This window comes from Symphalangus syndactylus, chromosome 4 (assembly GCF_028878055.3).
Source record: "Symphalangus syndactylus isolate Jambi chromosome 4, NHGRI_mSymSyn1-v2.1_pri, whole genome shotgun sequence".
Lineage (NCBI taxonomy): Eukaryota > Metazoa > Chordata > Mammalia > Primates > Hylobatidae > Symphalangus > Symphalangus syndactylus.
In genome coordinates this window covers 66,762,745-66,789,669 of record NC_072426.2, presented here as the reverse complement: position 1 = coordinate 66,789,669, position 26,925 = coordinate 66,762,745, and the positions used below count along the sequence as shown (strand labels likewise).

The 26,925-nt window shown below is 37.6% G+C and overlaps 1 long non-coding RNA gene across 1 annotated transcript in view; it reads right to left on the bottom strand.

The window, feature by feature from the left end:
- LOC129480247 (uncharacterized) overlaps positions 1 to 26,925 on the bottom strand; it is a 30,746-nt gene that overhangs the window by 3,231 nt on the left and 590 nt on the right. Inside the window, exons 2-3 of the long non-coding RNA XR_008656955.1 lie at positions 26,173 to 26,346; positions 10,645 to 10,759 (exon numbers count right to left, since the gene is read on the bottom strand). This is a non-coding gene — a long non-coding RNA (uncharacterized lncRNA). The remainder of the gene's footprint in view (positions 1 to 10,644; positions 10,760 to 26,172; positions 26,347 to 26,925) is intronic.

The window sequence follows — 26,925 nt, the reverse complement described above, 5'->3', positions numbered from 1 at the left end:
TGAATAGCCACATAATTATCCTACTAAACCAATCCATAAGCCTTCCTGGGATTCAGCCCATGGTTTTTAGTTCTAGGAAGCCTTCCTTTCAATTCTGACAAGGTGGTCATTCCTCTTGGTGTTTTCATCGCTATTCAAATATACAGTATTGAAAACACACGTTGATATCCTGCCAGCCTCTCATTTGATCACCCCAAGGTGAACAGATTTAAGAGCTGTGACTATAAGATAATGAGGACACTTTTTATAAACTCTCTCTTAGAGTGATGCCAACAGGGGCACCAACTATATTTTGAATAATAAACTCATCTTGAGAATAAAGGTACAGGTTCCCACAGGTCTATCTTGAAGGAAAAATTCATTTGTTTGGTTAAGTTGTGGTCTGTATACTCATATGTCAATTTTATTTCTCGAAATTTACAAATTTCTGGACCTTGATGAGCATAGATATCTTTGGGGAAATGAATACTACATATTGCATTTGAAAGACTTTATAAGTTAGAGTTCAACTTCTCTTTGCAGAAAGTTTCTCATGTAATTAAATGCAGCACATGAGGATTTTAGCCTTCTATACTAACTATAGTAGCTAAAACTAGAGTATTAGAGATAATACTTTAATGAGGCTGTTAAATGCAGGTACAACATTCAGAGTTTAGGAGCTGACTTTGGAGCTGGGCACCCCTAGATTGGAGTGGAGCCATTCACCAGCACTGGCAGGACCAACCAGAGTTTAGGATTGCTTGTCTCCAGAGTTGATGATTTTTACCATTTCTGGCTTCTAAAAAATGGCATTTCATATGATTCAACTTAATTTTAAGCTTCACTGCCTTAGGCTTGTGCCTGTAATTATAACCACGAAGCAATATTTAATTTTTGTAGGCAGGTTACTGTAGTTAGTGTAGTACTACAGAAGAGAAGACATATCCGTGATTTAAAAGTTCGGGAGTACGCTGCATGTTTTTGAGTCATTAGTAAATGTCATAAAGTACAAATATCAAAGCTCAGGTCCAAAGTAAACTACATGTTCTGTAAAGGTCTGAGCAATGTGGATACATGATAATTTCCCTACCATAAAAAAACCCAAGAGTTATTCTCTCTGACCCCTCCTCCACACAGTGTTAAACTGGAGGCTGATGTTCCTTTGACAATGAGCATGAAAGTGAAATGATGACTCCCAGATATAATTACAGAGAGTTACACAGAACACGGTAAATGCCTTTCAAAACCATTTGGTCTGCAGGCATTATTCTATTCGCCTTACAGTGAGACATCAATCCCATCAATTTTTATATGTTGTTTATTTAAGTCTTCTTTACCCCACGAATTTTCTTTTGTTGAGTCATCTCCCAAGGCTGAGTGGAAATCAACTACCGCCCAGGGAAAATACACTCAGCTATCTCATGAATTTGCTTTGTTATACAAGCATCTTAAGGACAAACAGAAAGGAGAAGTCAATTGCAACTAGGCTCAGATTGAGTAATTGGTTTCAATTTTATTTTATGCTCCAAGGAAACAACTTCATTTAAAAAACATGAGATCTTTTAGATTGTGTAGTACACTTTAATTTACTTCTAGTGAGACGATCATTTTTTCCCAAATTAAACAGACAACTTTTTACTTTTGTAATTGATCTCTGTACATGTGAATTGACTGGTTAACAAAGAGAATTTTGAATCTCAAAATTGACTCTAATGCTTTCCAAACTTTTGTTTATTTATTTGAGACAGGCTCTTGTGCAGTGACATGATCTTAGCTCTCTGTAGCCTTGAACTCCTGGGCTCAAGCTATCCTCCCAAGTAGCTAAGACCACAGGCAAGCACCACCATGCCTGGCTAGGTTTTTATTTTTATTTTTATTTTTAATAGAGATGGGGTCTCTCTATGTTGTCCAGGCTGGTCTTGAACTTGTGGGCTTAAGCAATTCTCCTGTCTCAGCCTCCCAAAGTGCTGGATTATAGGCGTGAACCACTGTGCCAGCCACTCACCAAACTTTCTTAATGCACTGGAGAAATTCTTTAATAGATCACAGCATAATGTATACTTGGGATGAAATAATTATCAATGAGACCATTAACATTTCAAACAGTATTCTTGACTTTTGGGGGCCTCTTTTTTTGGTCAGATGGATTATATGAAGATTGCTTTTATTGAAGATGTGGTTGGCAGAGGGATCGTGCGAAAACCAAGACAAATGGTGATGTCATTTTCTTCTTCACTTTTGCTGAAATTGTTAGCATTGTCATGGATGCATACATTTTTAGCAAAAATCTTTTCACGTCAATTTTTTCTTTTGTAATGATCTATAATTAGATAAATATAACCTATAAATTCATTTCATTCAGCATGAATGCAAATTGCAATGCATCACTGTGCACTGAAAGATCACTGGGGCAGGGACCACCATCAGCTCCTATCTTGTGAGATTCCCTTTCCTACTTTATAAGAAATTCCTGGAAATCTCTAGAAGATATCTAAATCATAGACTAATGAAGGCCCCAGCATCAGCTACTATTTTAAATACTATTAAAATAAATTTTCTATTTTCTGATAAAGAAAGCTAATAGAAGCAGAATACCAACATTTCTTCCTAAACTCAAATGAACGGTCCTATTAGATTACCAGCTCTCAAATGATGATACCACGAGCCACTGGTATGAGAACTATTAGCAATAATTATTTTAAATGTAGATTTCCAGGACCTACTCTGGATGCATTTTTTTCAAGTCTTTTAATGAGCAATCCAACGAGTAATCATCATTTAATAATAATACATACCGATCATATATTGTTTGACAGACACTTTTCTAAAGCTTTACGTGTATTAACTAATTTTTTCTGTTTTGGGGATAGGGTTGCCCAGGCTGGAGTGTAGTGGTGCCATCAGGGCTCACTGTAGCCTCAACCTCCAGGGCTCAGGTAATTCTCCGGCCCCAGCCTTCTGAGTAGCTGGAACTAAAGGCGCATGCCACCATACCTGGCTAATTTTTGTATTTTTGTTGTTGTTGTAGAGATGGGGTTTCACCATGTTGCCCAGGCTGATCTTGAAGTCCTGGGCTCAAGTGATTTTCTCCCCTTGGCCTCCCAAAGTGTTGAGATTACCGGTGTAAGCCACCATGCCCGGCCTTGTATTAACTAATTTAATGTTTAGATCAACATTATGAGATATATACTCTTATTATGCCAGTTTCACAAATGGAGAAATTGAGGCACAGAGAGGTTAAGTAACTTGTCCAAGGCTACATGCTATAAACTGGCTGTGAAGTTAATTTTAGTATTAACCAGGTCATGCAGTGCCCAGATTAAGCCTTATTTCTGGGTGTGTCTGTGGGGGTGCTCCAGATGAGATTAGCAGCAGCATCAGTGGACTCAGTAAAGCAGACAGCTCTGCCCAATGCCGGTGGGCACCATCCAGTCCACTGAGGGACCAAAGAGTGCAAAAGGCAGAGGAAGGAATAACTTGCCGCCTTTTATTTCTGCCTCACTATTTGAGCTGAGGCATCTCATTCCACCTTTCCTGCCCTTAGACTGGGCTTAGCACTAGTGGCTCCCCTGGCGCTTTGAACTGGGACTTAATTACACCACTGACTCTCCTGGATCTCCAGCTTGCAGACGGCAGATCATGGGATTCTAGGGCTCCATAATCATGCAGGCTGATTCCTCCTCAAAAATCTCTCTCTATATTAAACCTAATTACAGTGTTTGCCATTAGAAGTAAAGGCAAAAATTGCAATTACTTTTGTACCAACCTAATAATATACACACACACATGCACACATAGATAAATAGATGTGTGAGTAAGGCCTGTTGGTTCTGTTCTTTTGGAAAACTCTGACTAATACGCTAGCAGAACGGGTTCAAAACACTCTTGGATAAATGAGTTCTCTAGATTATTCTTATGTGCACATTAGGTTTAAAATCACTGATTTACACTGTATTCTGAATGCCTTAAAACTGATATATAGGCCAGGTGCAGTGACTCACACCTGTAATCCTAGAACTCTGGGAGGCCAAGGTGGGTGGATCGCTTGAGTTCAAGAGTTTGAGACCAGCCTGGGCAACATGGAGAGACCCCATTACTACACAAATATAAAAATTAGCCCAGCATGGTGGTGTGCATCTGTAATCCCAGCTACTCAGGAGGCTAAGGCGGGAGAATAGCTGGAACCCAGGAAGTGGAGGTTGCGGTGAGACAAGGTTGCACCACTGCACTCCAGCCTGGGTGACAGAGCGAGACTGTCTCTCAAAAATAAATAAATAAAATAAAATAAAAATAAATAAAAATTGAAAATAAAATAAAATAAAATTGAATATATATAAAGAACATTCTTGATTTCTTGTTTGTGGGCCAAATTATTTGTAAGACCACAATAATATATAATTATTAAACTGAATACAGATTAGTCGCTATGTTCCATGAAAGAGAAAACCAAATATGCCAAAAGTACATGCAGTGTTTGATATATTCATTTAGTTAATATATACATAATGTCAATAGGTATGATCATAATTGCAGTTTTGGGTTTTTTTTCCCATATAAGTTCTTTAGCATAAAAGAGGTCACACTGCTGTCTGAACCCACGTGTCATTTATTAGCAAGACTAATTGAGAACAAATGCTTCTCGAGCAATGTCCCTGGATCGCAGAAAAAGAAGGAAGGAAGCAACCCCATTCTGGGATGTTCTGTGCAGGTGGGGTCTATTTTTAGTCTCTCCAGCTATGTGTGTCAGGTGGGAGTGTACAAGGCAGTAGAATTGCTTAGCAGTGCATAAAGGCAAAGTGCCCCATTAAAACCGGGGCAGCAATTAAAGCGCAAAGCTTTTGTCCCAAGGCTTCCAACTCAGCCAGGCTCTCTGTTTGGGTCTCACCTGAAGGTATGTCAGGGCTGGGTACATGAGTGAGATACAGTCACTGATGTAGCTGCTCCCGTGTAACCAAAAATCTTGGTCAGTAGCTCTAAAGTGCCACAGCATCAGTACAGAAGCATGTTAAGAATACAAACCCTTAGGACCCACTTTCAGAAATTCTGTTCAATGGAATCAGCATTTTAGCAAGGATTCCAGGTGATCCCAATGCAGGTGGAATGATCGCTACACGCTGAGAAACACTGGTAGAGAAAAGGGTTGTTTATCACTAGAATGGATACAATTTGAACAGAAGATAGAATTTTTATTTTTATTTTTTTACTTTTCTTTTTGAGACAGAGTCTCACTCTGTCACCCAGGCTGGAGTGCAGTGGTGTGATCTCAACTCACTGCAGCCTCTGCTTCTGGGTTCAAGTGATTCTTCTGTCTCAGCCTTCCAAGTAGCTGGAATTACAGGTGCACACCACCATGCCCAGTTACTTCTTGTATTTTTAGTAGAGCTGGGGTTTCACTATGTTGGCCAGGCTGGTCTCGAACTCCTGACCTCAAGTGATCCTCCTGCTTTGGCCTTCCAATGTGCTGGGATTACAGGTGCACACCACTACGCTTGGCTAATTTTTGTATTTTTAGTAGAGATGTGGTTTCACCATGTCGGCCAGGCTGGTCTTGAACTCCTGATCTCAAGTGATCCACCCGCCTCAGCCTTCCAAAGTGCTGGGGTTACAGATGTGAGCCGCTGCACCTGGCCAGATATAATTTTTAATCATGGAAAATATCAGTTACCTAGAACAGCACAGAGATGGAGTACAAAAATCGGAGGAAATAAATAACAGGGTGTGGTGACAGTATTGTCCTAGGTATTTGGGAGGCTGAGGTGGGAGGATCCCTTGAGATCAGGAATTTGAGGCTACAGTGAGCTATGACTGTACCACTGCACAGAGCAACACTCTGGGCAACAGAGCACGACTCTGTCTCTGAAAAAAAAACAGAGGGAAAGAGAAGAAAACAAAGACTGAGGAAAACAGTAACTGCAGGGAGAGGAATAAGGTTCTTATTTTCTGCCTCTTCAGTTGGAATCACAGAAGTGAATGAGGACAGACATTTGATATTACCCCTGGTAGTGTGGATGCCTTTTGATGGCTAAAGAAAGTGGCAGGGCTGTTTCAGTCACTTTAGGGCCATGTCTTGATCACCACGCAGGGCCACATGGAGGTTGCACTTGGAAACAGCGGGAACAACCAGGGGTCTTGGGAGGCTGACTTTGTAGTAGTAAGAGGGTGGGATGCCCTTGGTTCTTACATGAGGATGTGATCAGCCTGCGAATAATTCCATTAACTGGCAGAGAAGGGAAACCTGCTACTCAGGGATAAGCAAGAACTTATCCCTGGTGCTGGTCCTCTCTATAAGGAGTGTTGTTTGGAGGGAGGACCTTATTTATGGGGGCAGAGTAGGGAGAGGAACTTGCAGTCAGGCCATTAGAGGCCTTCTCACTTTCGAATGTCAGCGGAGCACTTGAAATTTGTTTCAGGCCTTTCACCAGAGGCCAGCTGCCTATTTGTTCATGTTCTATGAGCAAGGCTTGGGAGAGAGATAGGATGCTGGTCCTTTCTGTTGAAAGTCCTAGTTAGGTGCCTCCGTTTTTACAAAATGTCCTATTATCAGATGTCATCACCTTTAAAGGCTATACTTTCACACATTTCTCACCCACACCTACATTCCCAAAGAAAGTAATCTTGGCCTGTCAGCAGCTCAGATTTTCATCAAAAGTCTCCAAAGAAAGATCTGACATTTATGTGAAATTGAAAAATATGATTCAGCCAGAAATACTAGAATTTAACCCGGATAAAACTGGAGCTAAGAGACCTGCAGAGTGAAACGACATTGTTTTAACATCCTACACACTTGTAGTTTGGCAACAGGTCTCAGCTGACTTTCAGGGATACTAGAAGAAAAAGCTCTACACACTTTGTTGCTGTGCTTATGGAAATAAATGGTTAAGAATGTCTTCTACTGTGTCACTCAGTGCTCTCTCTATTTTAAGTTTCATGTAAGAAATTTATTTCAAGCCTAAGTGTAAGGAAAAGTTGTTCCTTTTGTTGATAAACTGGCATAACTTTTCTACAGATGTGCTAAGACATCTGGAGATCTGTCCCATCTTTCTTTATATTTATTGATTATTGATTATTTATTTATTTATTTTTAGAGACAGGGTCTTGCCCTGCCACCCAGACTGGACTACAGTGTTGTGAACATAGCTCACAGCAGCCTTGAACTCCTGGGCTCAAGCTATCCTCCTACCTCAGCCTCCCTAGTAGCTGGGACTACAGGTATGTGCCACCACACTTGACTAATTTGTTAAATTTTTTTTGTAGAGACAAGTCTTGCTTTGTTACCCAAGATGTCTTGAACCTCTGGGCTAAAGCTATCCTCCCACTTCAGCCTCCCAAGGTGTTGGAATTATTGGCATGAGGCTGTCCTTGTCCCAATCATTAACCTGACCCTATCTTTCTCTTTGTTGATAGTTTCTCTAACTCTGATTTGTTTTGTTATGTATATAACTATGAATATTGTGTAATATTGCCTCAGATCTTTTGTGAAATAAGGTAGATAGGTAGATAGATGGAGACAGTAATTTTTTTTAATTAAGGAAGATGGATTACTTCCCCTCAGCATTTGTTCTGTTTATTTTTTTCCTGCAAGCTGTGCATATTTAGACACCTATAATGCTACACTGTTCTTCACTGCAGTATTTCTCTGCCTGTTAACTTTATTTACATGCGTACGTTTTTACTGTTCAGCATTAAATGACTGCTCCATTGTTTTAATCTTGGGTTTAGCAATGACCATGAACAAGAGCTCCCATTCTTAGGTAAAAGATGTGAAAATATTTCACAAATGAGAAGGCACTGTGCACATTTTTTCACCATGGGAATTTGCAGCAGTGCTCAACCGTGGTTGAACTCAAATTTCAAGCCTGGCGTTACGAGCAATAGCAGAGCTGTTCCCTGTCTGTGCGTAATGTTTCATCACCTTGGTGTACATCTTCCTGAGACTCAACTTTGAACTGAAGTTTCTCTGGGGAGGACGCCCTCCAAATGATGGCTTTCGTAGTGCAATAACTGCCCCTTTCCCTTAGAGTTTATCTATTGGTAATGTCACAAAGGATACATACCAAGTTTGGGGGGGTGTAAAGAGACAGAGAGAGAGACATATTAATTTTAAGATTTTTTAAATCCTCTCCACTAACTCCTGCATGACAGCTCTCAAACAGAACATATTCGCTTGGGTATTCATCCCAACACACGCCCCATCTGTTGTCATGTCTCTAGGGCTGGATTAGATATATTGCATGATTAAATAAACAAATGAATTGCTTTAGAGCTGGAGCCCTATGTTAAACCCTCTTTATTTTATTTTATTCTTTTTTGGATTTTGACTGGATGATAACTTCAGTTTGTTGCCTTTTTTATGTTGTTTTCCTTTAGGCTGCTACTATGAGATTTAAACTAATTGAGGTTTATACCAGTACAGTTTACAACACTCTAATAAATCAAATGTTTACAAGCCAAATGAAGTTTTAAACCTTGGTAGCTTAGAAATAGGTATTTAAACACAGCAAGTAGATCCATAATGGAGATGAAGGAGGGAAAATACCCCAAAGATCAGACAATGTTCACTATGTATAGTTTTTATAAGGATTAAATAAGATAAATAGTACAAAGCACATAGAACACTTTCTGGTACATAATAATATGAAGATGAAATAAATGATAGCATAGTAGGCTGTCTTAGCTGAGCACAAACTGATATTCAGTTTGTTATTTGTGAAACAAGTGGATTTTGAGTGTAGGTACCACTGTTGAGTTCTACTGGAAATTTCTATGGTGAAATATTTACTAAATTAATTGCACATTAAAGTAAAGCTAAAGGCTGCAACTTGGAAGTCACTGACAATGCCAGATAGTCAATGGACAGCAAGGATGTCTGAAGTGGCCCATAGTGTAGAATGCTTAAAAACACAAGCCTGTGAGGAAAATCAGCAGCTCTGGGCTTGGAGAAAATTTTTTAAAGCATAGACCTTTCTCCAAGGAGGAAGTAGTCTAATAAGAGAAGACAGATGATGGACAACAAAAACTTGGATGCGATAAAGAATAAATGTAAGAGGTTCCACACTAGAAGGTGGGGAGGTAATTAATGGGTAAGTTTGATTAGGAGAATTTCAAAATCATGGACCTTTCATGGAATTCTTTCTTGCTTTCAACTGTGTTGACGCATGAGTATAAGAAAAAGAGAATAGCCTTCTGAGTGTGTTGTTTTAGACCTTGTATATCTTAACATACTAATGGGCACAGCTGAGCTCCAAATGTATTTGCCTTAGTCAAAAAATATAGCTTTCACTGTGGTGTTTTCTGGGAAAGTGTGTTCTGTTTTGATCTTTCCTTGACCCAAATTTATAGTCATTGAATTTTAGAGCTTTATTCAACCTGAAGTCTGATATCCCCATTTGATTAAGAGCAAAACTTTTGGATAAAGTAGATTTGGATGAAAACCACTGGTTCATTGCTCAGAAACCTTAGACAAGTTAATTAAATTCTTTTAGCCTTGACTGTACAACTAAATAAAAAAATAAAATTACATTACTAGGTACAGTCGTTCTCATAAATGGACATTATTACTATTCTTTTTAGGGCCCAGGCAAACTAAGTGATTTTTTTCAAGCCACACAGCTAGTTGTGGAATTGAGAGTCATATGAAGATTCTCAGACAGGAGCTATTACCACTACATAATATTAGTTTTTGGATCCCAAAAAGGTTCTTTCATTTCTCAATAACAAAAAAAAAAAGGAAAAAGTAATTTCTCTTCTGACTTTCATGCTATCTGAAATTTTTTTCTAAGCTCAATTGATGATTATTATTCTTGGACATGTACTTTGAGAAAATCTACTTCAGAAGAAAAGCTACACTTTAGTGGCAGAACAGAATAAAAGGTGTACTAGTACCTTGTAGGTGTACATTGTGAACTACTCAATATTCCAAAGAAAGAACAGTGAGAGAACGAGAGAGCAAGATGAGTGTGTGTGAGTGTGTGTGTGTGTGTATTTCCCCAATTTCTTGGGCTCCAACTCTGTGCTCAGACACTCTACTAAGTATTTACGAATGTTATCTCATTTAATCTTTACCATACTCTGAAAGATAGATACTGTGTAGTTAACAAAAACCTGAGGCTCAGAGAAGTTAAGTAATTCACCAAAGCCACAAAGCTTGAAAATGACAAAACTAAGACTTAAATCTGGTCTGTCTGTGTCCCAAACTTATGGTAATAATGAATGAATTACATTGCATTCCTCTATTGCCTATCTGAAATGAGTACTAAATGGAAATTGTACTGGGGAAAGTCTCATTAATAGACTTGTTGAACATGCAACTTTACATAAAGGAATAATGAAAACTACCAAGCAAGAATCAGATTTACTTACTATTTGTACACATAATAACTTATTTAAACAAAGACAAATAACAATAACTTACTTATTTTTATTTAAATAACGTATCTATTTGGACAAAAAGTTTATTAATGGATCCTCCCCCTTTGAGCATCCCCTCTTACTTGTCTGATTAGCAGAACTGACTGCTGTGCTAGATCTGAACACAAAGTTGAGTTCTGAGAAAGGAGAATTAAATGAGGAGAATGCTAGCTGTCCACCAAAATTCATCTCCCCTTCTTATATATGTTAATGTAGCAATATCATGGCTATCCAATGAGATTATATGTTCTAGCCTACCTTGTAGTAGGTATGGCCACGTGACTACATTCTCACTAACAAAGGGTGAGCTTGAGACTTAATCCATGTAGATGTTCTCTTCTCCAATTTATTTTACCCCTTACAACTGGCTGTTCTGGAAGAGAAAGAAAAAGTGGCAGAACAACAAACATATGAAAAAAGGCTCAACTTCACTGATTAGAGAAATGCAAATCAAAATCACAATGAGATACCATCTTACACAAGTCAGAATGGCAATTATTAAAAAGTCAAGAAACAACAGATGCTGACGAGGTTGCAGAGAAATAGGAATGTTTTTATACTGCTGGTGGGAGTATAAATTAGTTCAATCATTGTGGAAGACAGTGTGGCCATTCCCCAAAGATTTAGGGCCAGAAATACCATTTGACCTGGCAACCCCATTACTGGGTATATACACAAAGGAATATAAATCATTCTATTACAAAGATACATGCACAGGTGTGTTCATTGCAGCGCTATTCACAATAGCAAAGATGTGGAATCAACCAAAATGCCCATCAATGATAGTCTGGATAAAGAAAATGTGGTGCCTATATACCATGGAATTCTATGTAGTCATAAAAAAGGAATGAAATCATGTCCTTTGCAGGGACATGGATGGAGCTGGAAGCCATTATCCTCAACAAACTAACACAAGAAGAGAAAACCAAACACCGCATGTTCTCACTTCTATGTGGGAAGTGAACCATGAGAACACATGGATGCAGGGAGGGGAACAACACACAGTGGGGCCTGTCAGGGATGAGGGGGAAGGAGAGCATTACGAAAAATTGCAAATGCATGCTGGGCTTAATACCTAGGTGATAGGTTGATAGGTGCAGCAAACCACCATGGCACACGTTTACCTATGTAACAAACCTGCACATCCTGCATTTGTACCATGGAACTTAAAATAATAAAAAAAAGAGAAAAAGAAACTACATAACTACTACTAAAAAAAGTGGCAGCAATCCAACTTTGACCATGTAGGGGTTGTATCTAAGGGGTTATGACATGATGGCTTGAGAGGAGCCTTGGAAAGAGCTGCCCTGTTTACCATGCACTGCTAACCTTCAAACTGATAGCTGAGAGAGAAATTTCCATATACTTCAAGGTGCTGTGTTTTATGGTCTCTCTCTCTCTCTTGTTTTTTTTTTTTTTTTGGCAACTGTTTAGCTTTATCATAACTAAAACAGGGATAAAATAGTTGGTTAAGACTCCCTGGAGAAAGAGACTTGAGTTGGACCTTGAAATATTCATTGAAGATTAATCCAATGGAAAACAAAAAGGCAAAGACAGAGAAGAAAAACTCTTCTTTACATGTCGAGTAGGAATTAGACATTCCCCTGTCCATTATAAAGTAGAACAATAAAATCTGTCCTTGGTGGGAGTATCACTTTATGACAAAATAAAATTGCTTAACAAAGTAAAAAACGATACTCTAAATGCAAATATACAATAGAAGTACATATCTTTAACTCTTATTAAAAAGTGTCTAGACCTGGTTCCCTGTACATTATGGGGAATTTTTAGTGGAAGTAATGGAGTTCTATTGGGGATTATATAAAATCGTAGGATAAAACCTATTTTAGTTCTATTGTACAGTTGAAAAAAGCACAAGCAATTACTATTTGACTATACTTGCCATATCCTTAATTATGTTACTCTTTACATTTTATCTTTTTGAAAACAAGTGTTTCACTCAAGCCATGAAGGAGTAACTGGTACCAGATTTAATATTCTACCATAAACAACTAGAAAGCTGTTTTCAGACATTGGACCAAAAGCAGTATAACATGGATATCCTTGAAAGCAGAGAAACAAGAAAATGAACCTGACCGTCACCCTGGCTTTCTGCCTGGAGGCTTTTTCTGGGCAGCCATCCAGGCAGGAGAAACTTAAGGAGAACACGGTCTTTTTGAGTTGAGAAAATAGGGATCAGAGTCTGCAGGGGTTGAGGTGACTGAAATTCGCAGTGTGAAGAACCAGACAGGAAAGGGGTATGCAGAGAAAGAGTTCCATATATATGTATGGAGGTCACCTTAGTATTGTGGAGTACTAAATGACACAGACAAAGGGTAACATTCCGTGAGACTGAGAAAAGAATGGGATGAGACGTGTATGCTAAATAATTACCAGAGTTCATACAGGGTGGGAGGAGATGTTCAACTTTCAACTAGTCGGAGTGAAGTGAACAACTGGAACATTCAGTAGAATCCCTTGAGAGGTCATGGTTTAGGAGTAGAGTGAAATGCTGCCTAGGGTAAAGGCAACATTGTATCTACCCCAATACAGTTTTAAAACAAGCCTCAAAATAATTCAGCATATCCTCAAGTAATTTTAGTGCATTTGAGAAAAAGTCTAACACTCTTTAAAGACAAGAAAATCTAGCACTCAACATCATACTAATCACTAAGCTTAGCTTCCAATAAAAGTTTACTAGGCACATGAAGGTGCAATAAAATGTATTCATAATTTGCAGAAAATATGTCAATGATCCAGAAAAGACAATGATGATATTAACAGACAAGTACTTTAAAATATTTACTGTAAATACATTAAAAGACTTACAGGAAAATATAAACATCATGAGGTAATATATGGGAAATATAGTTTTAAAGAAACAAAATTTATAGAGCTGAAAAATACAATATTTCAAATGAAATTTTTACTGGATGCAATAAACAGCAGATTGAGCACTAAAAAAAAGCAGGCCGGGCAGAGTGGCTCACGCCTGTAATCCCAGCACTTTGGGAGGCAAGGCGGGCAGATCACGAGGTCAGGAGATCAAGACCATCCTGGCCAATATGGTGAAATTCCGTCTCTACTAAAATACAAAAAAAAAAAAATTAGCTGGGTGTGGTGGTGTGCACCTGTAGTCCCAGCTACTTGGGAGACTGAGGCAGGGGAATCGCTTGAACCCAGGAGGCGGAGGTTGTAGTGAGCCAAGATTGTGCCATTGCACTCCAGCCTGGCAACAGAGTGAGACTCCATCTCAAAATAATAATAATAATAATATAAATAATAAAAAAGCAGTGAAGTTGAATACATAGCTTTAGAAACTATTCAAATGGAAATAAGAGAGGATAAAAAGAAACAAAACAACTATCTCAGTTACTTGTGGGATAGTATCAAGCAGTGAAACACGTGCAACTTCAGCCCCATAAAATCGAGGTGTACAGAAAACATCTTTTTAAGTTACAGCCAAAAAAGTATAAATTTGATTAAAACTACAAAGCCACAGATCTAGGAAGCTCAACAAATTCCGAGCAGAATAAACACCCATAGAAAACTAAACCATGGCATGCCACAAATTGTTTAAAAACACTGAGTAAGAGAAACCTGAAGAGCAGCCAGTTGCTGGGGTACAGGCATTGTGTACAGGGGAACAAAGATAAAAAGACTGTGGATATTTCCAAGCAAGCTAGAAGACAGTGGAACATATCTTTAAATGTTAAAACAAACAAAAACCGTCAACCAAGAATTTCATATGTAGCAAAAATATCCTTCAAAAATGAAGACAAAATAAAAGATTTAAGATGCTCAGATAGTTCATTAGCAGAATATCTGCCCTCTAACAGCTTCTTCAGGCAGAGGAAAATGATATCTGATGAAAATATTGAAAAGTGAAGAGTGTAAGAAATAATAAATAGGTAGTACATTTTTATTTCTTTTTATATTTTTAAAAATATCAAATATTTAAAGCAAAAATATTAACACTGTATTTATTATTAGGTTTATAACATATGTAGAAATAATACGTATAACAACACAATGGCCAGGGAGAATTGAATTATCATTAAAAGTAGACTCTAATAAGTTAAAGATGCATATGAGAAACCCTAAGGCAGCCGTTTAAAAAATATCAAAAGAGAAAACCTAATAAACTAATACATGGATAAAATGGAATACTAAAGAAATATAATTAATCCAAAAGAAGGCAGCACATGAGAAAAGAAGGAAGGAAATGCAGATGCTACAAATAGAAAACAAATGGTAAGATGATACATTCACCATATTGAGATCCTCACTAAATATACATGGTCTAAATATTTCTGTTAAAAGCACAGATTGTCAGTCTGGATAAAAAGGCAAGACCCAATTATGAACTATCTACAAAAAACATACTTTAAATTAAAAAGACACAGACAGGCTAAAAGAAAAAGGATGGAAAATATTTACCATGCAAATATGAGTGATAAGAAAGTGGGGGTGGCTATATTAATATTAGTCAAAGTAGACTTTGGGTCAATAAATACTGCCAGACATAAAAGAGACATCTTATACTGATAAAGGAGTTCATGCTTGAATAAAATATTATATTTCTAAATATGTATGCACTTCGCCTAAAAATAGAGCTTCAAAATACATGGAAATAATTAAACAGAACTAAAAGGAGAAATAAATATACATAGATAATTGTAAATTTCAACAAATCTCTTTATGTTATTCATTGAGCAGGTAGACAAAGAAAATCAATAAATGCTTAAAAGTCTAGAGCAAAATTGTCAATCAACTTAGCCTAACAAAAGTAGAATGTATATTTCTCAAAGTTAATATAGAATATTGGCTAGGATAAAGTATCCGTTGAGCTGTAAAATAAATCTTAACATACATACAAGGATTGAAGTCTTATAGAAAATATTCTTTGATCACAATGCAATTAACTATAAATTGGAAGCAGAAACATATCTTTCAGTTCTCCTAAATTTCGAAATTAAACAACACACATTTAAATAGTCCATGGGTCAAAGAAGAAATAACAAGGGAAAATCAGAAAATAAATTTTAAACTGAAAAATAATAGAAAACTTAATGCATCAAAATTTGTAGGTAAAGCAGTATGTAGAAGGAAATTGGTAACTTTTAAGTGCTAAGTTAGAAAAAAAGAGTGGTCTCATGATTTAACCTCATATCTCAGGAATATAGAATAAAAGAGCAAAGCAAACCCAAAGTATATACAAGGAAAGAAAAAATAAAAATAAGAACAGAAAAATCGGTGAAACAAAGCACGAACAGAGAAAATACATGAAAGAAAAAGAAAAATCTGTAAAATATTAATAAATACATTTCTAGCCAGAAAATTAAAAAGTGAAATTACATGAATTAGCAATATAATAAATGACAGAGAAGACATCACTAGAGATCTTCTTTACGTTACATGAATTATTAATGATTTTATGCCAGTAAGGTTGACATCTTCAATTAAATAAAAAATTGCTTTAAAAATTATCAAAATTTACATAAAAAGAAATAGAAAAACTTAATAGTCCTTACATATTAAAGAAATTAAATTTGAATTGAAAATGTTCCCACAAAGAAAATGTCAGACCTGGATGGGATCATTGGTAAATTCTATCAAATATTTAAGAAAATAATAATACCAATATTTTACAAGATGTTTTGTAAAACAAAAGAATTATCCCAGCTTGATTCACAAGGTCGACATTTCCAAAAATAGGCAAACATTGTGCAAGAAAACGAAATTACAGACCAATATCCCCTTTCTTAACAAAATATTTAGCAAATTGAATCCAGTAGTATATAGAAAAATAACATGTTATAACCAAGTGGGTTTTATTCCAGGAATGAGAGGTCAATTTAGTGCTTGGAAACCAATGTAATTACAATATTAACAAAATAAAGGAGAAAAAAATTACACATGATTATCTTAATATATGCAGAAAATTATCTGACAAAATTTAACACTAATTCTCCAAGAACTTTCAGAAAACTGAGAAGGTGACCTTCACAATATGATAAAGGATAATGATAAAATCTCAGTCATTATCATACTTAATAGTGAAAAACCAAGATGAGGAAGAAAAACAAAGATACCACTGTCACCATTTCAACACTTTACAAAAATCATAGTCAATGCAATAGGATCAAACTAAATAAAATGTGAGAGGAAGCAGAGCAAGATGGCTAAATAGAAACCTTCACTGATTGTCCTCCCTGGAGAAACACCAAATTTAACAACAATCTACACAAAAAAACACCCTCATAAGAACCAAAAATCAGGCAAGCAATTACAGTACCTGATTTTAACTTCATATTACTGAAAGAGGCACTAAACAGGGTAGGAAAGACAGTCTTGTATTGCCAACAGCAACCCTCCCTCATCTGCTGGCAGCAGCCACATGGCATAGAGGCAAAACTCTGTGTGCTTTGGGAAGGAGAGTGTAGTGACTGTGGGAGTTGGCATTGGAACTTAGTGCTGCCAACACCAGGGAGAACTCAGCCAATTAACATGGAAGGAACATTTAGACCAGCCCTAGCCAGAGGGGAATTGCCCATTCCAGCAGTTGTAACTTGAGATACCACAAGCCTTGCCACTCTGGGTTTAAGCGCTCTGAGGTTCTGAATGAACTTGAAAGGCAGGCTAGGCCACAAGGACTGCAACTCCTAGGCAAGTCTTAGTGCTGAGCTGGGCTTGTAGCCAGTGGATGTGGGGGGCACATGATTTAGCAAGACACAAGCCAGGGCGGCCAGGGAGGGCTTACACCGCCCATCCCCCAACCCCAGGCAGCGCAGCTGACAGCTCCGAAAGAGATCCCTGCCTTCCTCTTGAAGAGGGGACAAGGAAGAGTAAAGAAGACTTTGTCTTCCGTCTTAGATAACAGCTCAGCCACAGTAGTTTAGGCCACTGGACAGAGTCGTAAAGCCTCCCACCCAGGTCCTACCTCCTGGACAATATTTCTAGACACACACTCAGCCAGAAGGTAAACTGCTGCCTTGAAGGGAAGGACCCTGTTCTGGAAGGATTCATCTTCTGCTGACTAAAGAGCCCTTGGGCCCTGAAAAATCAGCAGTGGTAACCAGGTAGTATATGCCATGGGCCTTGAGTGAGACTCTGAGATGTGCTGGTTTCAGATGTGACTCAGCATATTCACAGTTGTGGTGGCTGTGAAGAGAGACTCCTTCTGCTTGAGAAAAAGCAGAGGGAAGAATAAAGGGACTTTGCCTTGCAGCTTAGGTACCAGCTTGGACACAGTGAAAAAGAGCACCAAGTTGACTGCTGGGGTTCCCAATTCCAGGTCTTGGCTCTTGGATGGCATTTCTGGACCTACTCTGGGCCAGAGGGGAGCCCACTTCCCTGAAAGGTGAGTCTCAGGCCTGGCAGCATTCACCACAAGCTGACTGAAGAGCCCTTGGACCTTAAGTGAACATTAGTGGTACCCTGGCAGAAATCCCCATGAATCTGTGGTGGTAGACATGGGGAGAGATGCCTCTGTCTGGGGAAAGGGGAGGGAAGAATGGGAAGGACTTTATCCTGTGATTTTGGTGCCAGCCTAGTCACAGCAAAATAGAGCACCAAGTAGATTTCTGAAGTTTCAGTGGCTCCTGGATGGCATCTCTGGACCTGCCTGAGGCCTGGGGGTAACTTGGCACCCTGAAGGGAAGGACACAAGACTGCCTGGCTTCACCACCAAGTAGTGGTTACAGCAGGCTTTGGGAAAGACCCAATGCTCTGCTAGTTTCAGGTCTGACCCAGCACAGTCTCAGTGGTGGTAGCCACAAGGGTGCTTGTGTTACCCCGCCCCCAGCTCACCAGAGAGCAGCTCACCAGAGAGAGAGAGAGAGAGAGAGAGAGAGAGAGAGAGTTTGTTTGGGAGAAAGTAAGAGAAGAATACAAGAGACTTTGCCTGGCAATCCAGATAATTTTTCTGGATCTTATCCAAAATTACCAAGTCCGTACCTCTAGGAGTCTGTAAGAATCACAGCATTACTGAGCTGGGAGTGCTCCCTAATGCACATACAGCTTCAGTGACCAAAAACTTGGATCACAACACCCAAGTCCCTTCAAATACCTGGAAAGCCTTCCCAAGAAGGACAGGCACAAACAAGCCCAAACTGTGAAGACTACAATAAATACTTAACTTTTCAATGCCCAGACATAGAGAAACATCCACAAACATTAAGACTATTCAGGGAAACATGACCTCACCAAATGAACTAAATAAGGCATCAGGGACCAATGCCAGAGAGACAGAGATATGTGACCTTTCAGACAGAGAATTCAAAATAGCAGTTTTGAAGAAACTCAAGGAAATTCAAGATAACAGAGAAGGAATTCAGAATTCTATTAGAAAAAGTTAACACAGACATTGAAATAATTAAAAAAAAGAAGCAGAAATTCTGGAGTTGAAAATGCAATTCACATACTGAAGAATGCATCAGCCTTAACAGCAGAACTGATCAGGCAGAAGAAATAAGTAGTAAACTTGAAGACAGGCTATTTAAAAATACACAGAGGAGACAAAAAATATGAAAGAATGAAGCATGCCTACGAGATCTAGAAAATAATAGCCTAAAAGGGGCAAACCTAAGAATTATTGGCCTTAAAGAGGAAATTAATACATATCAGCAGAGAAAAACAGCTATATTTAAAGGAATACAGGAAGAAAGAAAAGAAAGGCCGCAAAACAACAGAAAACAAATAATAAAATGGCAGGAGTAAATCCTTACTTGTCAATAATAAAACTGAATGTAAATAGGCAAATCTCTCCAATCAAAAGACATAAAGTGGCTGAATGGATTTAAAATATAAGACAATGGTGTGTTGCTTACAGGAAAAATATATTTCATGCCATTGGAAACCAAAAAAGAGCAGGAGTAGATATACATGTATCAGATAAAATAGACAAAATGGGTTTAAAGACTAATATGATAAGAAGAGAAAAAGAAGATCATTATATAATGATAAAAATGTCAATTCAGCAAGGGAATATAACATTTTAAAATACATATTCACCCAATACTGTAGCATTCAGATATATAAAGCAATTATTATTAAAGAAATAGACCCAGTACAATGATAGCTAGTAAAGTCAGCACCCCACTTTTGCATTAGACAAATCATCCAGACAGAAAATCAAAAATGAAACATCAGACTTAATCTGCACTATAAACCAAATGGACCTAGAAGATTATTTACAGAACACTTAATCCAACAACTGCAGAATACATACTTTTCAGCACATGGATCATTTTCAAGGATAGACCATATGTTAGGTCACAAAACAAGTCTTAACACATAAAAAAAATTGAAATAATATCAAGCATCTTTTCTGATCACAATGGAATAAAACTATAAATTAATAAGAGGAATTTTGGAATCTATACAAGCACAGGGCAATTAAACAATATGTTCCTGAATGATCACTGGGTCAATGAAGAGATTAAGAAATAAACTGAAAAATTTCTTGAAACAAAGGATAATGGAAACACAACATACTAAAACCTATGGTATGCAGTGAAAGCAGTACTAAGAGGGAAGTTTGTAGCTATCAGTGCTTATGTGAAAAATTAAGAAAAACTTCAAATAAACAACCTAATAATGCATCTTAAAGAACTAGAAAAGCAACAGCAAACCAAAGTCAAAATTAGTAGAAGAGCAGAAATAATAAAGATTAGAACAGAAACAAATGAAATTGATATGAAAAATACAATAAAAAGATCAATGAAACAAAAAGTTTGTTTTTTTGAAAAGATAAACAAAATTGAAAAAGCTTTAGCCAAACTAAGAAAAAAAGAGTGAAGACCCAAATAAATAAAATCAAAAATGAAAAAGAAGACATTACAACCAGAGACATTAAACCAATACCACAGAAATTCAAAGGATCTTTCTTTCCTTGTTTGCAGAGGATATGATCTTACATTTGGAAAAACCTAAAGACTCCACCAAAAAAGTATTAGAACTGATAAACAAATTCAGTAACATCCAAAAAACAGTAGCATTTCTGTATACCAACAGCAAATAATCTGAAAAAAAATCAAGAAAGTAGTCCCATTTACAATAGCTACAAATAAAATACCCTGGAATTAGCTAACAAAAGAAGTGAAAGATCTCTACAATGAAAACTACAAAACATTGATGCAAAAAACTGAAGAGGACACACACACACAAAATGGAAAGATACTCCATGTTCATGGATTGGAAGAATCAAAATTGTTAAAATATCCATACTACCCAAAGCAAACTACAGATTCATTGCAATCCATATCAAAATATCAATGACATTCTCACAGAAATGGAAAAATCAATCTTAAAATTTATATAAAACCACAAAAGACCCAGAATAGCCAAAGCTGTCCTGAGCAAAAAGAAAAAAACTGAGGAATTACATTACCTGATTCAAATGATACTGTGGAGCTATAGTATCCAAAACAGCATGGCACTCGCAAAAAAACAGACATAGAGGCCAGTGGAACAGAATGGAGGACTCAGAAACAAATCCAGACTTCTACAGTGAACTTATTGACAATAAAGGTGCCAAAAATATACATGGGGGAAAAACAGTCTCTTCAATCAACGGAGCTGGAAAAATTGAATATCCATATGCAGAAGAATGAAACTAGATCCCTTTCTATCTGTATAAAAATGAAATCAAAATGGATTTAAGACTTAAATCTAAGACCTAAAACTATGAAACAACTACAAGACAACATTGGGAAAATTCTACGTGACACTGGAGTGGGCAAAGATTTCTTGAGTAATACCCCACAAGCACAGGCAACTAAAGCAAAAATGGACAAATGGGATCACATCAATTTAAAAAGCTTCTGCACAGCAGGGAAACAACAGACAAAATGAAGAGATAACACCCAGAATGGGAGAAAATATTTGCAAACTACCCACCTGACAAGGGATTAATAAGCAGAACATATAAGGAGCTCAGACGATTCTATAGGAAAAAAAATCTAATAATCCAATTAAAAATGGGCAAAAGATTTGAACAGACATTTCTCAAAAGAAGATATACAAATGGCAAACAAGTATATGAATAGGTGCTCAATATCATTAAGAATCAGAGAAACGCAAATCAAAACTGCAATAAGGCCAGGCGCAGTGGCTCACACCTGTAATCCCAGCACTTAGGGAGGCTGAGGCGTGTGGATCACGAGGTCAGGAGATCGAGACCATCCTGGCTAACATGATGAAACCCTGTCTCTACTAAAAATACAAAAAATTAGCCGGGTGTGGTGGCCGGCGCCTGTAGTCCCAGCTACATGGGAGGCTGAGACAGGAGAATGGCATGAACCCGGGAGGCGGAGCTTGCAGTGAGCTGAGATCACACCACTGCACTCCAGCCTGGGTGACAGAGCGAGACTCAGTCTCAAAACAAACAAACAAACAAACAAACAAACAAAAAACTGCAATAAGATACAATAAGATATCATTTCACTCCAGTTAAAATGACTTTTATCCAAATGATGGACAATAACAAATGCTGATAAAATTGTGGAGAAAAGGAAACCCCAGTACAGTGTTGGTAGTAGTGTAAATTAGAACAACCACTATGGAGAACTGTTTGGTGGTTCCTCACAAAACTATAAATAGAGCTACCAGCATATGATCCAGCAGTCTCAGTGCTAGATATAGATTCAAAAGAAAGAAAATCAGTATATCGAAGAGATATCTGCACTTCCATGGTTATTGCAGCACTATCCACAATAGCCAAGATTTGGAAGCAACCTAAATGTTCATCAACAGAAGGATGGATAAAGAAAATGTCGTACACATATACAATAGAGTACTGTTCAGCCATAGAAAAGAATGAGAGCCAGTCATTTGCAACAACATAGATAACTGGAGGTCATTATGTTAAGTAAAATAAGCCAGGCACAGAAAGACAAACTTTGCATGTTCTCACTTCTTTGTAGGTGTTAAAAATTGAAACAATCAAACTCATGGAGACAGAGTAAAAGGATGGTTGCCTGAGGCTGGGAAGAGTAGTTGGAAGATTGGGAGGGGGATGTGGGAATGAATAATGGATACAAAGAAATAGTTACAAACAATGAATAAGATCTTGTATTTGCAGCACAAAAGGGTGACTATAGTCAAAATAGTTCAATTGTACATTTTAAATATCTAAAAGAGTATAATTGGATTGTTTGTAACACAAAGAATAAATGCTTGAGGTGATGGTTACCCCATTTGCCTTGATGTGATTATTACACACTGTTTGCCTGTATCAACATATCCCATATAGTCCAGAAATATGTACATCTATGTATCCACAAAAATTAAATGTTTAAAATTTAAAAATTAATAAAATGCATACAGTTGTAGAAAGAAATAAAAATGTATATCTTTGTATGCATCATGATCATTTATATAGAAAATCATAAGAAAACTTCAAAAATCTACTAGAACAAATGACTTTGGCAAAGTCATAGGGTTCAATTTAATATAAGAACTACGTTGTGCTTCTATATACTGGTAATAATAATTGGAAAATAAAATTTGATCAACTACACTATTTAGCATATTATCTAAAAATATGAACTGTTTAAGAATAAAATATTTTCAAGATCTGTACTTTAAAAACTTCAAAACATGTTGAAAGAAATTAAAGATAACATAAACAAGTGTAGATATATACTATGTTCATGGAACAAGAAACCCAATATGTTAAGATGTCAGTTCTACTCAAATTGGTCTATAGATTGAACAATATGCTAATCAAAATCCCAACAGTCTTCTGATGTAGAAATTGGCAAATTGACCCTAAAATTTATACAGAAATGCTAAGAACATAGAACATAGAATAGTCAAAATAATTTTGAGGTAAAAAAAGAATAAAAATTCAAGATATAACCATCTGATTTCAAGACGTCCTGTATGGTAACAGTGATATGGTTTGGACATGTGTCCCCACCAAATCTCATGTTGAATTGTAATCCCCAGTGTTGGAGATGGGGCCTAGTGGGAGGTGACTGGATCTTGGGGAGAAGGTCTCATCAATGGTTTAGCACCATCCCCACTTGGTACTGTAAAGTGAGTGAGTTCTCACAAGATCTGGATGTTTAAAAGCGTGTGGCACCTCCCCTCCTTCCTTCTTGCTCCTGCTCTGGCCTTGTAAGATGAGCCTGCTTCCCCTTGGCCTTCCATGATGATTTTCAGTTTCTTGAGGCCTCTCCAGTAGCAGAAGCCGCTATGCTTCCTGTACAGCCTGAAGAGTCATGAGCCAATTAAAGCTCTTTTCTTTATAAATAGCCAGTCTCAAGTATTTCTTTTGGCAGCCAACTGACTAATTAGAACTGACTAATGCAAACAGTAATCAAGATAATGCAGTATTTGCATACAGATAGACCTGTAGACCACAGATCAACTCATTGTTTATAAAGGCAGCAAGGTAATTCAGTTAGGATGGTCTTTCCAATAAACAGTGCCCAAATCACTGAATAGACTTTGATTAAATAAAAACAACCTCAATGAGTTCCTCATGTCACAGGCAAAAAATTTACTCAGAATGGAGTATAGGTCTAAGTTTAAAAGCTGAAACCATAAAACTTCTGAAATAAATTATAGACAATGATCTTCACAATTATGGGATAGGCAAAGCTTTTCAGGCCACACAAAGGACAAACTACAAAAAATGGAGAAACTGAACTTCATCAAAATTTTAAATTCAGTTACATGAAAGAGACCAAAGAATATATTGTCCAAGCACCATGGTTCATGCCTGTAACTCTAACACTTCAGGAGGCTGAGGTGGGAGAATCTCTTGAGCTCCGGAGTTTGAGGCTGCAGTGAGCCATGATTGCATCACTGTACTCTAGCCTGGGTGAGAGAGCAAGACCCTGACTCAAAAAAAAAAAAAAAAAAAGAAATAATATATAATATATAAAGAACTCTCACAACTCAATAATAAGACAAATTGAAACTACCTTTGCAAAAATTGTAACAGTGAGAAAATTATGACGCTGAGAGAAATCTAACCTGATTCTATCTAGCTTCTAAACTCCAAGCCGCCCTTGTTCATTCTTGGTCATAGGCTGAACTAACTTTGGAAGGAACTTAGTTTATAGTTTAACTTTGAAACAAAGATAACAGCCCTTTCCCAAAATCAACTCCCATCTTGCCTGGGGACCAGACTGCCTTTATAGGAGTAATATAGTAGCCACAAGATTAGAAATTATGTTCTGGAATCATACAGCCAGAGGCCACAAGATGCTGAACCTCCCCAGTTGCTCCTAGGGATAACATCACTATTGTAAAACCTAAGACTGGTGCTCGAGATACTCTCCAGACCCTGCATTCTGATCCACCAGCTAGCACCCAGACCAGTAATCTGGCTCTACCAGTTCTGCAATCCCACCCAGGAACAGAAGACAACAAGAAAAACCCACTTTGATCCCCTGTGATTTCATCTCTGACCTAACCAGTCAACACTCTCCACTCCCTGGCCTCCTGCCTGCCAAATTATCCTTTAAAAACCCCGGTCTCAAAATTTTCAGGGAGACTGATTTGAGTAATAAAACTCCAGTCTCCCATTCAGGTGGCTCTGAGTGAATTAAGCCCTGTCTACTGCGATTCCTTTACCTGGGCATGCAAAGGACAAACTCCTTGATAAATCACCTTTACTTGGGCAGCAGACAAGGAGAACCCATTGGACAATTACAAAATGGCCCTATTTTTAAAAATGGGCATAAGATTTTAGCAAACGTTTCACAAAAGAACTTCACGAATGGCCAATAAACACATGAAAAAACACTTAACATTACTAGTCATTAGGAAAATGTGATTAAAACAATCAGATACCACTTTATACCCATTTCAGTGGCTCTGGTTTGGAGCAACTAGAAATCTCAGGCATTATTGATGGAAATGTAAAGTGGTACAGTCAGTTTGGAAAACAGCTGATGGTTTCTTATAAAGTTAAAAATACACTTACTATATGACACAGCAATCCCACCCCCAGGCATTTGCCCAAGAGAAATGAGAACATATGTCCACACAAATACATGGACACTAATACCCATAGCCGTCTGATTTTTAATGGGCTAAAACAGAAACAACCCAAATGCCCATGGATACACATATTGGAGTACATTTATATAATAGAATACTACTCAGCCATGAAAAGCATGGACTAATGATGTACATACAGCACACAGATTGAATCTCAAAAAACGTTCAACTGACTTTTTAAAAAGCCATCATATAACTTCATTTATATGGAATTCTAGAAAAGGCAATACTAATCTACAAAAGGAGACCAGTGGCTGTCTACGACCAGGGCTGGGGAGGGTGGTTACTGCAAAGCAGACCAGAATTCTCTGGGGTGATGTCAATTCTCCATGTCTTAATGTGGTTATGATTACATAGGAGGATACATTTGTCAAATTTATTAAACTGTAAAGTTAATTTTTTTTAAAGGGAGACTGTTTCTCCTCTCTGTTTTGTTTTCCCCTTCACTTTTCAGAATTAAGCTGTACTTAGCAGACTTTCCTGGTTACTTTGAATCAGGAACTCCTCAAAAAGTCTGTTGATGAAGGGAGAATCACAATTAGGCAATTAGAGCAGCTTGATTTGACAACTAAATGTAGAAATTCCTAATGAAAAAAATAAAAACCACTTGAAATGTTGCCACATATGGAATGGGCTGGAGAAGATATCACTGAGGCATCATTGTTGTAGGGGGTCCTTTCTAGGGAAGGGAAGGGAGGCGAAGGACCATGAGCTCATCATTATCAAGGATTCTGAAACTTCAGTTCATTTTTATTAATAAATTACCTTCATGTGGCCAATGAATCGCTGGTCTGATTGGAAGCTTTTTCCTGCACTGAAGAAACTGCACCAATTAGCAATATTCATCTGCCAATTCAGCTCTGCAGGTTCTGGCTCATTTAACTTGACAAAAATAACTTCTTTTTCTTGAGTAGGGGAAGTTTTTCTCTGCCTCCGGCCCTAGTGATGGGCAGAGATGGTGGTGGAATCTTATTGCAGCCTCCCTGTCCCTGATGCTCTTTATCCAGCCGCAGCGCCACAGGCTGCCCGTTTATTTTTTCTTTTTATTTTTTGGATACCCATCTCATGACCTTCTTTGGTTTCTTTATCACAACAGTCACTCTATGTCTTTTAGCCCAAAGCCCTACTGCAGTATTCTGTTTGTCTTTTTCCCTTTACTCTTAATATCTTCTTTATTTGTTCCTTCCCTTTTCCCCTTCTTCCCTTACCCCCTTTCATTCTTCCCTCATTTTTTTCTTTAATTCTTCACCAGCCCCTAGCATATTCTAAACTATTTGCCCCTTTCATGATGTAATCATGAACTGACTCCTGCCATAGTAATCAGGTGGGTTTTTTTTTCTCTCTGCAGTTTCCTTATACTGAAGTGGTACCACCCCGCCCCCATCACCATCACCTCCACTTCATTTTAAATGGTCTACTCTTGTCCGAGAGAGACTAGCCAGTTCATCCTACCATTTCAGCCCATCATAAATTCGTAAATATGGATTCATTTGCCGAGCCTAAGTTTTCCGCATGAAA